This window comes from Protobothrops mucrosquamatus, unplaced genomic scaffold, assembly GCF_001527695.2.
Source record: "Protobothrops mucrosquamatus isolate PMUCROS unplaced genomic scaffold, P.Mucros_1.0 scaffold2401, whole genome shotgun sequence".
Lineage (NCBI taxonomy): Eukaryota > Metazoa > Chordata > Lepidosauria > Squamata > Viperidae > Protobothrops > Protobothrops mucrosquamatus.
The window spans coordinates 20,422-28,395 of NW_015388473.1; positions in this window are offsets into that span (position 1 = coordinate 20,422).

Below are 7,974 nucleotides of genomic sequence, written 5' to 3' on the forward strand. Positions count from 1 at the left end.
AAAAGATATTCATCTGCCGTGTCACCAAGCCTTTCTCTGCCTTTTTCTCCTTTCAGAAGCCATAAAAGCACATCTGTTAAAGGGGCAACATATATCTAAGATCTAAGAAGCAGAAGAGGACGGAAGTCGGTTCAATCTGAGTCTTGCGACTTGCTTTTAAGATCTATTTTCAATACCAGCAAAGATTTGCTAAAATCCCGTGAAATGATTCTAAAGGAGAAAGCGCCACTGGCACACCACGTGCAAGGAGTTCTGTTCCCACCCTAGAACAGCTGTGCCTGTACAGGCCAAGAAGCAGGAAAAAAAATACCAACGCACTCACTGAGTGAGGGGCATGAGTTCTGAACAGCTACTAATCCAAAGATCTCAGCAAACTTATTTTATCGTTATTATTTTTATAAGAAGCCATAGGTTCGCCACCACTGGTCTATGTGAAGCATAACTGCCAGAGCAGGATACCTAAGGTTGAAGGCTTCTCCAGCCAGTTCCCCATGCAGAGGAAGCCCAGGAACCACAGGTCATTCTACTGAACCAGTGCTTGAAATATAAAATACGAAAAGCAGAAATAAGGAGAGCAAAAGCTAATGGTTAAGAATGTAGCAGGGACTACAGATAATTTAAAAGAACCGTCAGAAGGAAATATTAGTATATGGATATGTTTACATATTGTAGGCCTGAAAAATACTTGATAAAGAAATACTCAAACAACAATGGAGAAATTCCACATACAGTACATTTGCTCCCTGCCCCCCAAGAGCTAGCTAGCTAGCTAAAGAATGCAAAAGGAAGGAAACTGCAACACAAGGCGAGCAGAAAAACAGTTTAAATGGGGGGGGGGAGGAGTAGTTTTCACTGGAGTTGTAAGTGATGGGGAAGGTGAGAAAGCAAAGTGTTTCCCGGCAAGGGGGCTCAGGAGCTACAAAAAGTTAATTGCTGCTACAACAAATCCTTAAAAGAGAAATCATGAGTTCATGCTTAAGCCATGATTGTTAATCATGCTTTGTTAACTAAGCTACCAAAGCAGTGGATTCATGCCTCGTACTAAAGCCTCATACTAAACACAAGAACCGAACCGAATAACACAATTGGAAGGGACCTTGGAGATCTTCTAGTCCAGTGATGGCGAACCGTTTAGAGACCGAGTGCCCAAAATGCAACCCAAAACCCACTTACTTATCACCGGGTGCCAGGTGGGCGTGGCCCACTGGGTAGGCGTGGCTGTGGTGGTCATGGCAGACTGGGTAGGTGTGGCCAAGGTGGACGTGGTCACCTTGATATTGCTCATGGGGAGGGATGCCTGTGGGGCCGGGCAGGGTTGGGGAAGATAATAATAATAATAGTAAAGTTGGAAGGGACCTTGAAGGTCATCAAGTCCAACCCCCTGCTCAGGCAGGAAACCCTATACCATTTCGGACAAATGGCTGTCCAGTCTCTTCTTAAAAACTTCCAGTGTTGGCGCATTCACCGCTTCTGGAGGCAGATTGTTCCACTGGTTAATTGTTCTAACTGTCAGGAAGTTTCTCCTTAGTTCTAGGTTGCTTCTCTCCTTGATTAGTTTCCATCCGTTGCTTCTTGTCCTGCCTTCAGGTGCTTTGGAGAATAGCTTGACTCCCTCTTTTTTGGGGCAGCCCCTGAGATATTGGAAGACTGCTATCCTGTCCCCCCTCGTCCTTCTCTTCATTAAACTAGACATACCCAATTCCAGCAGCCGTTCCTTATATGTTTTAGCCTCCAGTCCCCTAATCATCTTTGTTGCTCTTCTCTGTACTCCAGGGGGTCTCTGGCAGGTGGGGCAGTGGGCAGGAGGCTCGTCTTGCGGAGTGAGGCGAGGCAAGGCGAGGCAGGGCTGGGGTACCATTGTTTCAGGGCAAGGCGAGGCAGGGGCCGGGGCGACTGCTGCCTGACACCATCGGCCCCCACACACAGAGGCCAGGGAGCGCTTGAGGCCAACAGTGTCCATCAGCAGCCACAGCCTGCTGGTCCCTCGACCGGCGCACTCTGGGGCTCCGTAACCCGCCACCAGAAGTTCAGAGAAGCCGCCTCTGAGCTGGACAAACGGCTGACAGCCGAGGAAGCGATGCAGTGGGTCGTGCCCGGGAAAAGGAGAGCATGCGAGGCCAGGAGGGAGGAGACAGGGGGGAGGGAAACCAGCCGTGCTGGGATGCATCCGGCCACGTGGGACCTTGGCGAGTTAGTGGGTGGCTGGTTGAAAAGGGATGGTTGCCATCTCCGGGGCATGGCGCACGTGCCCACAGAGGGCTCCGAGTGCCGCCTCTGGCACGCGTGCCATAGGTTCGCCACCACTGTTCTAGTCCAACGCCCTGCTCAAGCAGAAGACCCTATACCATTTCAGACTGTCCAGTCTCTTCTTAAAATCCTCCAGTGATGAAGCACCCACAACTTCTGGTGGCAAGCTGTTCCACTGGTTGATTGTTCTCACTGTCGGGAAGTTTCTCCTTAATTCCAGGTTGCTTCTCTCCTTGATCAGTTTCCATCCGTTGTTTTTTGTCTGGTGCTTTGGAGAATAATTTGACGCCCTCTTCTTTGGGGCAGCCCCTGAGATACTGGACTACTGCTGTCATGTCACCCCTAGTCCTTCTTTTCTCTAGACTAGACATGGAGGAGAACCTGCAGCTCCCATGTTGCCCCCGATACATCTGGCAAAGCGGAGACTTTCAGGAGTACCATTTTTTTTGCCTCTTAAAGAACAATTTAAGTGTTAAAATATAAATATTATGTTGCTAGGATGCTTTTAGAGAATCCTCCCCATAAGGGGTGTTTTGTGAAATTGCATAAGTTGCCTTCCCAATTCTAGATGTGCTTCCTACCCTAGAAAGCCTTTTACCCTGTTTTCATGAGACAGATTCACTCTTAGGTTGATCTCACACGACGTGCTAAACCCAGGTCAACAAAACACAAGGCCTCCATTTACATCCCATGCTCTTCCCAAACAATGAACCGCACTGTGGCTTCCTAGGGTGGCCTGGTTCCAACAACATGTTGAGCCACAAACGACCCAGCTCTAACCTTGTGCGCTATGTGAAGCGCAGCTTAAGCTCCATGAGTGCCAACTGAACATATGGCCAAGTCAACAGTACATCCCAAAAAATTTTTTAGCTGTTCTCTTTCCAAACACATCAGACTGGCTTGCCAGAACAGCATTATTCACGTTTTGGTCAGGCTGCTGCTCCTGTAGATGCAGCCATCAATGCATGGAATCCGTAACTCACCCCAGACTTTTTCAGACCTTGAAAAGTGGGCCCTTCTAAGGAGGGGATCATAGCTACCCCCCCCAACCTTCTTGATGCTGGCACCCATCCAGATATGCTAAGCTTACAATTCCATAATTTGCCATCTTTACCCCTTTGGAAGGCCCTAGGCCAGTGATGGCGAATCTTTTAGAGACCGAGTGCCCAAACTGCAAACCAAAACCCACTTATGCATCGTCGGGTGCCGGGTGGGTGTGGCCCATTGGCTGGGCATGGCTGCGGTGGTAACGGCAGACTGGGTGGGACTAAAAAGTTCAATCAATCAATTCCAACTTTGCAAGAGTTTTTTTTCCTGTGAGGTTGAAATTGACTCATTGATTGAACCTTTTTTTTTTTTTTTTTTGCACACGAGGCCTAAAGCGAAAAGGTTTTATAAAACCCAGCTGAAGGCCTAGGACTGGGGCGACGGTGCGCGTGCCCACAGAGAGGGCTCGGAGTGCCGCCTCTGGCACCCGTGCCATAGGTTCGCCACCACTGCCCTAGGCTGGGCTAAGACATTTCTGTTCTGGGCTGGGCCTTGCTTGCTTCCCAGGCCCTCCTGCCCAGCTGTGATTCCTGATGCTGCCAACCCAAGGCCCTTTTCTTGAGCCCACAGAACAGGTGTTTTCCAGAAGAAGCATTAGCAACTGGGAAGGAGATTTCCCCCCTGCTGCAGCATTAGTGATGGGAAAGTGATTTTTTTCCCCCCTTCCACAGCATGGATCCCTATTCTTCTGCCAGATATGTTCCTGATGCCACGACCAATTTGCTTCTGTAATGCCGGGTTACTTCTACCCCACAGAGTCCTGTTTTTTTTTTTTTTTTCAGTGTCTCAACATAAAGCTTTCAAGAGAGAAATTGGCAGCCTCCAATACTCCAAAGCGAACAGGGAGCGAAGGTCCCGATAATTCTCACACAATATTGACAGAAGCTGAGCAAAGTTTATAGAGATTCATCTCGTATCACATCCGAAGTTATGATTTAACCGTTTACAGCATAAACCGCCATCGGCTTGGCATGTACAACACTCTGAAACTAAACCATATGTAGCACACAGGTATGTAACATCTCCACCAGAAGGCAGGAGATGTGCAGAACAGAGAGAGAAGAGGTTAATACTACAAGAAAAAGGAGAGATGCCAATGATATAGAGAGGCCTGAACAATGAGAAATATTAATTTCCCTGCAACTAGGAAGAAGAGTACAGTACAGTAAAAAATGATGATGATGATGATGATGATGATGATTATAAAAGGACTCAGACAATCTAGACCAGAGTTCCCTAACCTTTCCGGCTTTGTGGACTGGCAGGGGAGGGGGGGAAGAGGGGATGGTTGCATGCAAGTGGTGGGCAAGTGCGTGCACGTAGCTCCATCTGCAGGAATGGCATGCATGCGTGCCCATCGCTTGCAAAAATGGAGCCCATGTGGACGTGCTCGCCCACCACTTCCGTGGCCCAGTTCTGAGCAATTCAAGGCTCGGTAGTGGGCCCCAGCCCAGGGGTTGGGGACCCCTGATTTAGACCACAAATTAAAAATTGGAGGTCATTGATGCTCTCTGACTTGATTGGGTTTTTTTTTTTGCAGATGTTTCATTACCAAAGTAGGTAATATCAGTAATAGAAGGAACTGAGGCTCCAAGATCACCGCAGATGGGGACTGCAGCCAAGAAATTAAAAGACGCTTGCTCCTGGGGAGGAAAGCTATGGCAAATCTAGACAGCATACTCAAAAGCAGAGACATCACCCTGCCAACAAAAGTGCGTATAGTCAAGGCCATGGTTTTCCCAGTTGCAATGGATGGCTGTGAAAGCTGGACCATAAGAAAGGCTGAGCGCCAAAGAATGGAGTCCTTTGAACTCTGGTGCTGGAGAAGACTCCTGCGAGTCCCCTGGAGTGCAAGGCGATCCAACTGGTCAGTCCTAGAAGAAATCAACCCGAACTGCTCTTTGGAAGGCCAGATCCTGAAGTGGAAACTCAAGTCCTTTGGCCACCTAATGAGAAGGAAGGACTCACTGGAGAAGGGCCTGATGCTGGGGAAGATGGAGGGCAAGAGAAGAAGGGGACGACAGAGAAGGAGGGGGCTGGATGGAGTCACTGAAGCAGCAGGCTTGAGCTTCAAGGGACTCCAGAAGATGGTAGAGGACAGGAAGGCCTGGAGGAACGTTGTCCATGGGGTTGCGATGGGTCGGACACGACTTCGCAACTAAAACAACAATGTTCCCTAGTTGTGCCATGAAACATCTGCAAGAAAACCACCCACCTCAGGGAGCGCCAAGGGCCCCACCGTTCAACCCTGAGCTACAAATGCTTCCATTGGGAAACATGAAATTAAACATGACCCTAAAGGTCATATGGTATTTGGTGATGTACTAAGGGGGCAAAAGAGTCCAGAAGATGGTCAATAATTTGGAGTCCTGTTCCAATTCTGCCCCCACACCCAGTACAAACAGGACAGTAACAAATTGGAGTAAGCTCAAAAGAAGGCCATTGAGATGGTAAAGGGTCTGTAAACCGAGCCCCAAGAGGAACTGTTAAAAAATCTGGGCATATGAAAAAAAAATGTCTGAGGGAAGATGAAATAGCATTCCTTGGATATTTACATTAGATGAGCTCTGGGTACTTTCCAACTCCATTACGCTGTAATTTGTGGTTGGTATGACACATTTTTTTTCAAGGGAATCATCATGATGATGTGTAGCCAGCACAGGAGTCATACTGGTTCGGTGCAAAAGTTGTCCACTTTGGCAGACAAAATTTATGCGTAGCTCTTACTCAAAAGTAAACCATTTCTGAATGGGGAAGGCTGCAGTCGTGTGAAAAACAAAGTACAATCTCTTTTATGTATTGGGACATAGTAAAAATCACCCGGTCCTTAGTCGTTCTTAAAAGTAGGCAAAATACAATCTCAGCTAAACAACAACCCGTGGCATATATACACCATATCGTTTATTTTACAAAAAGGAAACCAAAATGGAGAAGTCGTGTCTGAAAAACTAAGCACACCTTATGATTCAATAGCTTGTAGAACCACCTTTAACAGCAGTAACGTGAAGTACAGGCAGTCCTCAACTTACAACAGTTCACTTAGTCAGCATTCAAAGTTACAACGGCACTGAAAAAAGTGACTTAGGACCATTCTTCAGACTTATGACCGTTGCATCATCCCTGGGATTTACATTCAGATGCTTGTCAACTGACTCACATTTATGACGGTTGCAGTGTCCCTGGGTCATGTGATACCCTTTTGCGCCCTTCTGACCCGTAAAGTCAATGGGAGAATCAGATTCACTTAACAACCATATTTAACAATTTAACAGCTGCAGTGATTCACTTAACAACAGTAGGAAGAAAGGTCGTAAAATGGGATGAAACTCCCTTAACAAATGCCTCACTTAGCAACATAAATTTTGGGCTCTATTGTAGTGGTAGGGCTTTATCAGTCTCTCACATCGTTGTGGAGGAATTTTGGCCCACTCTTCTTCACAACATTGTGCTTACTTTTTCACGTGACTGAATGTAGGCCTGCCAAGCGCACTTCTGTCTCGCCCACAAGGGGAGAGCCGATATCCTCAGCTTGTGATGCTGAGACTTTCCTGACAGCCCAAGGCAACTTGCCAGCAAGAGTAATGGGGGGTTGTAATCTACCACGTTTGAAGGGCCACTGGTTTCCAACAGGACTTGCTCACGTATCAATTACAGGTAGGCCTTGATTGTGACCAAAGTTACAATGGCACTGAAAAAAATTGACTTATAAGTGCTTTGACTTACTGTCAAAGCACTTACAATTCTCACAGCATCCCCACAGTCACTTGATCAAAATTTGGGTGCCTTGCAACCAGCATGCATGTATGAGGGTTGCAGCACCCTGGGGTCAAGTGACCGACATTTACGACCTTCCCAGATGGCTTCCCACCAGCAAGGTCGATGGGAGAAGCCCGATTCGCTTAATGACGGCCCGATTCACTTAAGAACTGCAATGGTCCGCTTCAGAACTGTGGCAAAAAAAAACAAGGTTGCCAAATTCGGAGCAATTCACTTCAATTGCCTTGCTTAGCAACAGAAATTTTGGTCCCAGTTCTGGTTCGTAAGTCAATGGCTCTCTCTTTACTGGGCTCTCTTCCCACACATCCCTCCTTTCACGTGGGCGAGGCTCCCCCTCTTATCTGCTATTTATAACAAGCAACTGGAAACTCAACCCAATCAGTCTTCCCAAACTTCCCCTCCAGCCCGTTGGGGGCTTTTCTGGGACTTCCTCCGGTCTGGGCAGCTGGGAGCAAAGCTCTGCTGGTCTCAGGAACCTTATCGGGCTTCTGCCTGGCTTGGACTCTTCCTGAACTGAACGGATCTGCTGGAACAACAAACAGGCAGCGGGGAGGTCGTTTTTATCCCCGACAGGCAGGATGGAAGCCGGAAGGGGCTGGGGGTTTGCCAGCGGGGTGCCGTCTCTTGAGTCAACCTCCTTCCCCTCTTTTGAAGTCCCTCTGATGCCGCCAGGGTGATAAGCCCAGACCGGGCGCAGAAACGGGCACGACAAAGGAAGGAAGCCTCCCTCTGCATCTCCTGCTATGAAGGTTCACAATAAAAAGCTGAGCTAGGATTTGGATTTGATGAAGGCCCAGTTAGGATAATGGAATTTAACAGGACTGGAAGGGACCTTGGAGGTCTTCTAGTCCAACCCCCGGCTCAAGCAGGAAAAACTATGCCATTTCAGACAAATGGTTGTCC